This window comes from Dendrobates tinctorius, unplaced genomic scaffold, assembly GCF_039654945.1.
Source record: "Dendrobates tinctorius isolate UK_male_01 unplaced genomic scaffold, ASM3965494v1 ptg000022l, whole genome shotgun sequence".
Lineage (NCBI taxonomy): Eukaryota > Metazoa > Chordata > Amphibia > Anura > Dendrobatidae > Dendrobates > Dendrobates tinctorius.
Window position 1 is genome coordinate 28,763,242 of NW_027361690.1, and position 6,831 is coordinate 28,770,072.

Below are 6,831 nucleotides of genomic sequence, written 5' to 3' on the forward strand. Positions count from 1 at the left end.
GATTCTCGTTTGGTTAGACGGAGACTCCAGTATTTGGTCAAATGGAAGGGTTATGGCCAGGAGAATTCTTGGGTCTCTGCCTCTGATATTCATGCCAATAAATTGGTTCATGCTTTTCACCGGGCCCATCCTGATCGGCCTGGTGGCATGGATGAGGGTTCGGTACTGTCATGAACTCATTTTCTGCTCCACCAGTTGAGAGTTCCCCTTCCGCTCTCCCTCTGGTGGTGACAGGAGGTAGTGCGGTTGGTTTAAGTGGTAGTGATCTACCACCTGATGAGGAAGATAACGATTGGATCTCTGGAGTATCAGACTGGATATAAGACAGCCGACGTCCTATCCGGGTGCTGCTGATTCAGTCTGCTTCTCAGGTCCTGGACTTCAGCTCTCTTCCAGTCTTCTCAAGTTAAGCTTGTTTTTTGCTAATGTTGACACTTGCGCTTGTTGGTCAATTCAGTTTGTTGTGTAATCAGCCTGCCCCTGCTGGGGCTATGCTGAAATTCCACTCCTATTAATCAGTGTTTGCCAATCTGCTTTTTGTCCCTTATTAGATTGGCCTCTTTTTTGCTCTGTCTCAGAATATTTCAGAGTGCTGATATAGGTTTAGAAGTCTAGTGACTTCAGGGTTAATTTTGCTATCAGAAGTGTTGGACAATATTTTTGTAGGTTGTTTTTGGCAGATTGCAGACAGTGTCTTTTCTTTTCTGTCCTTTTTAGTTAGCCGGGCCCCATCGTTTGCTCAGCCTATTTTCCTGCCTTTGTTTGTATTTTCATCTTGCTTCTCCGTTAATACATGTGGGGGGCTGTCTTTCCTTTGGGGTCTGCTCTGGGGCAGTTAGTTTTCCTCTTTTCCTGCTTTAGGCTTATGTAGTTCTCCGGTTGTGACGAGGCGTCTAGGACCAACGTAGGAACGCTCCACGACTGCTGCTAGTTGTGCGGTTAAGATCAGGGATCTGCAATCTGCATAGTTACCAACTTCTCTGGTTTTCTGAGACTTAGCTTGTTGTCTTGTTTTTCCTCCTCGGTTTCCCATTCATAACAGATGGGTATTTATACTCACTCCAGACTAGCATTCTCTGTCAGCTATACTATTATTCTGGCTGTGTGTCTGACCGACCCCCTTGGTGTGCGTGTATTCTGCATTGCTTGTTTGATTCTCGTGTATGACCCGGCCTGTTCCCTCAGTCTGTACTCTGTCTCCCTTTTTGGTACTATTGCCTTCTCCGGTTCTGACCTCCTGGCTTGGTTATTGTTACTCCGTTGCAGTTTGTCCCTATTGTACCGTCCGTTGCCTGTTCTGGTTTTCTGATCTATTGCTACGTCCTGACTATTCACTCTGTCTAACCCTTTGGTACTGTCCTGCTATCTCGTGCTTTGACCCGGCTTGATCTGGTTTCTGTCTCTGTCTATGCCCCTAGGTAACATTGTCCTGTAGTTACCTTTCTAGGAGTTTCCCTGCAGCTCCTAGCTCTGTGGAGCATAGGCCACGCCCCCAGCAGTCACGTGCTTCAGGTCCTGGAGCATGCATCGTCACCGCTGCTGCCTGCTCCATAGGTATCTTTGAGCACTGTTTTTGTACTCAGGACATGTGCACTGGCTCAGTGAGCAAGTGTAGTGCAGTGTTCCTGACATTATAGCTGACTGTCTCAGTTTTTTTCTCTCTGAAGAAAAAAAAAAGTGTGTTATCCTCATGAATCCCATACAAGCTTTGGGTGATCAGGTCAAGCACCTGACCCAAATGATCCACAAACTTAATGTGGAACAGCGCACGATGGCTCATACCCAGCAACAGTTGGTGGATACTGTGCAGGGGGCTGTCACTGCAGGGGCTTCTAGTGCTGGTGATAGAGATGTGTCATTGGCATTCCCCGAATCTCCGGTCAAATTGCCAGACCCTTTCTCAGGGGATAAAAGGGAGTTCAGGTCGTTCAGAGAAGGATGCAAGCTTTTTTTTTTCTCTGAGGCTCCGCTCCTCCGGGGATGAGTTCCAGAGGGTGGGGGTCATCATTTCTCTACTTTGTGGGGCTCCACAGGCATGGGCTTTCTCTCTCTCTTCCTCTGCTCCTGAACATATGTCTGTGAATTTGTTCTTTGAGGCTCTGGGGCACATTTATGAGCCTGATAGAGTGCATCTTGCAGAGGATATGGTGATGAGTGTGACAGGGGAGGCATTCTGCTGAATGGTTCTGCTCAGAGTTTAGACGTTGGACCGCCGAAGTATCCTGGAATGATGCCGCCCTGAGGGGGTTGTTCCGCAGGGGCCTGTCTTACCGTCTACAGGACGCTCTGGCATTACATCCTCCCCCTGATACCCTGGAGGATGCCATGATGCAGGCCGTCCGTATGGACTGGAGACTCCGTGCTAGAGGAATGATGCAAGAAGAGTCTCCCTTGTACCCCAAATTGTGTGACACCACCTGTATCTGAGCCCATGGAGGTTGGGTCAGTCTCGGTTAAGGAGAAAGAGAGAAGGCACCGTAGAGACAACCTACTTTGCTTTTACTGTGGAGCCTCTGGACATTGAAAAAGGAATTGCCCCTCCTGCCCTTCTTCAGAGAAACGATCAGAGAAACGACTGAGTCTGGGCAACAATCGAGGAGGTTGTCCAGACTCCCAGGTACATTTTTTCTCATGTACAAAGATGGTGCTCCAGGTTGAATTGGAACTTGCTGGCGGTCCTGTTATGACTACTGTTATGATTGAGTCACCGTAGGAGGCAGACACAAAAATAGAAGCTACGTCCAGAAAACCAGAGAAGTTGGCAACTATCAGATTGCAGACCCCTGAACCTATCAACACAACTAGCAGTAGCCGTGGGGGGTTCCTACGATGCCCTAGACCCCTCGATCACAGCCGGAGCGCTAAATAGCCTAAAGACAGAAAAGGAAATCTAAACTGCCCCAGAGCAGACCCCAAAGTAAAAGGCAGCCCCCAACATATAATGACGGTGAAGCAAGATGAAAAAACACTCACACAGATAGAAAGATAGGCTGAGCAAACTGTTATGATTGAGTCACCGTAGGAGGCAAAAATAGAAATGCTAGCTAAGTCCAGAAAACCAGAGAAGTTGGCAGCTATCGGATTGCAGACCCCTGAACCTATCAACACAACTAGCAGTAGCCGTGGGGGGCTCCTACGATGCCCTAGGCCCCTCGATCACAGCCGGAGGACTACATAGCCTAAAGACAGAAAGGGAAATCTAAACTGCCCCAGAGCAGACCCCAAAGCAAAAGGCAGCCCCCCACATATAATGACGGTGAAGCAAGAAGAAAGAACAAAACACAGACAGAAAGAGAGACTGAGCAAAGATGGGGCCCAAGCTAACTTAGATAGGAAAGGACAGGAAGGCTGCTGTCTGCAATCCGTAAAAAACCCTATGAAAATAAGAGCCAACAAACTGACAGTAAAAAGGCCCTGAAGACGCTAGGCTTCAAAAAAGGCTATGTCAGTACTCAGGAATATTCTGAAGACAGAGCAACAGGCAAAAGGAGATTCAGCTCACCCCAGCAGGGAATGGCAGAATCCAGAAAAGCAAGGAAAACAAAACACTAATGCAAAAAGCAAAAAGGCAAAGCAGAAATCTTAGCTTTAGATGAGCAGGAATCAGACTGGTTTCCAAGAAGTCCACAGAGAAATCACCCGCAGGCCAGAAGGGCGTCGGCAGCCTTATATCCAGTCATTAACTCCACTCAGCCAGTCATCATCATCAGCCCCAGGTGTCTGACAATCAGGCTCACTACCTTTCTTCACCAGAAGAGGGAGTTCCTCGGGCCTCAGTAGTGAAGGGGAAAATGAACTCACAACAGTACCTCCCCCTTGAGGAGGGGTCACCGAACCCTCAACCACGCCACCAGGGCGATCAGGGTGAGCCTGATGAAAGGCACGCACCAATCTTTTGGCATGAATATCAGAGGCAGAGACCCAGGAATTATCCTCCTGACCATAACCCTTCCACTTAACCAAATACTGGAGTCTCCGTCTAGCCAGACGGGAATCCAGTACTTTCTCTACCTCATATTCCATGTTACCTTCAACCAATACAGGGTCTGGAGGTGCAACCCCCGGAACAACAGGTTCAACAAACCTCTTCAACAAAGATTTATGGAACACATTATGGATTTTAAATGTGACAGGAAGAGCCAAACGAAAAGAGACCGGATTAATAATCTCCAAAATCTTGTAAGGTCCAATAAATCTAGGCTTAAACTTAGGAGAAGCCACCTTCATAGCAATATTTTTTGATGATAACCACACCATATCACCAACCTTAAACTGGGGACCAATGGTCCTATGTCGGTTGGAAAACCGCTGGGCCTTTTCCTGGGAGAGAGATAACTTATCCACCACTTGGTCCCAAATCTGGTGCATTCTCTCCACCACAGTGTCAACACCTGGGCAGGCAGGGGGCTCCACCTGCCCTGAAGAAAATCGAGGATGAAACCCAAAGTTACAAAAAAAAGGTGACATCAAAGTGGCAGAACTAGCTCTATTATTTAAAGCAAATTCGTCCAAGGGCAAAAATGAAACCCAATCATCCTGATCAGCAGAAATAAAACATCTCAAATATGACTCCAAGGTCTGGTTTGTTCTCTCTGTCTGCCCATTGGTCTGAGGGTGAAAAGCAGAGGAGAAGGACAACTGAATTCCCAGCTTGGAACAGAAAGTTCTCCAAAATCTAGACACAAACTGGACTCCTCTGTCAGATACAATATTCTCAGGAATCCCGTGCAAGCGAACCACCTGTTGTAAAAACAGGGGCACCAATTCAGAGGAAGATGGCAACTTAGGGAGTGGTACAAGATGAACCATCTTAGAGAACCTATCACAAATCACCCAAATAACAGTCATCCTTTGAGAGACAGGCATATCAGAGATGAAATCCATTGAAATATGGGTCCATGGCCTCTTGGGGACAGGCAAAGGCATCAACAACCCACTAGAGCGAGAACACGATTTAGACCGGGAGCACGTCCCACAGGACTGCACAAAATTCCTGACATCACAAGACAAAAAAATTCCCCCTACGGCCTCAGAGATATAGAGGAAAAAATATACACACTTTTTTTTTATTTTTTTTTATACAATTCTTTCCTGCTATTGAGTACCCTAGGATCTGCGGTATGGCGGGTGATTCTGTTATGATTGAGTCACCGTAGGAGGCAGACACAAAAATAGAAGCTACGTCCAGAAAACCAGAGAAGTTGGCAACTATCAGATTGCAGACCCCTGAACCTATCAACACAACTAGCAGTAGCCGTGGGGGGTTCCTACGATGCCCTAGACCCCTCGATCACAGCCGGAGCGCTAAATAGCCTAAAGACAGAAAAGGAAATCTAAACTGCCCCAGAGCAGACCCCAAAGTAAAAGGCAGCCCCCAACATATAATGGCGGTGAAGCAAGATGAAAAAACACTCACACAGATAGAAAGATAGGCTGAGCAAATGATGGGGCCCAAGCTAGCTAAACAGAACAGGAAAGGAAGGTTGCTGTCTGCAATCTGCCAAAACCCTATCAAAGACATAAGCCAACAAGCTGATATGAAAAAGACCCTGAAGCAGCTAGGCTTCAAAAACTAAATCAGCACTCAGGTATTTTCAGAAGACAGAGCTAAAGGAATTCAGCACACCCCAGCAGGGAATGGCAGAAATCCAGAAAAACAAAGCAAAACAAAGTCTAAGCACAAATGCAAAAAGCCGAGCAGAAAACTTAGCTTTAGAGGAGCAGGAATTCAGACTGGTCTCCAAGGATCCCACAGAGAAATCACCTGCAGGGCAGAAGGGCGTCGGCAGCCTTATATCCAGTCAGTAACTCCACTCAGCCAGTCATCATCATCAGACTCAGGTGTTTGATAATCAGGCTCACTACCTTTCTTTACCAGAAGAGGGAGTTCCTCGGGCCTCAGTAGTGAAGGGGAAAATGAACTCACAACAGACTACAGCCTTTGTTGACTGTGGTTCCTCCATTAATCTGATTGATGCCCAAGTTGTGACTCTTAATAAGATAGGGACAGTCAGGTTAAAAGACCCTGTTAAAATTGTGGCTGTTGCTTCATCCCCTCTTACCCGCGATGGAATTTGCTTTATGTCTGAAGTTTTTTCTATGAAAATGGGTTCCACTCACGTGGAGAAGTTAAGTTGTTTTATTATGAATAATCTGCCTGCATTGGTATTGGGGATGCCCTGGTTGCAACGCCACAATCCTCTCATTGATTGGGTGAAGGGGGAGTTCATCCGATGGGGATGTAATGATAATGGTCTGTGTTGTAACCCGGTTCCTTTTGTCAATCTGATAAGATCTGTATCGTCTGTTGGTCTGGAGGGTATTCCGGAGTACCTTAGAGACTTTGAAGACGTATTTTCCGAAAGCGAGGCTGAGGCGCTCCCACCACATAGACCATTTGATTGTGCTATCGATTTAGTACCTGGAGCCAAATTACCCAAGGGTTGTTTGTTTAATTTGTCCAGGCCTGAGCACCAAGCTATGAAAGAGTACATCAAAGAGAGCCTTTGCAAGGGGCATATTCGGCCCTCGGTCTCACCCGTGGCAGCGGGGTTTTTCTTTGTAAAGAAAAAAGATGGTGGGTTGTGACCGTGCCTCGACTTTCGGGAACTGAACAAAATTACTGTTAAGAACACGTACCCTCTCCCGTTGATTCCTGATCTATGCAACCACCTCACGGGGGCCAAATGGTTTTCTAAGCTCAATTTACGATGGGCTTATAACCTTATAAGGATTCGGGAGGGGGACGAATGGAAAACAGCGTTCCTGACAACTGAGGGGCTGTTTGAAAACCTGGTTATGCCCTTCGGCCTCACTAACGCTCCTGCTGTT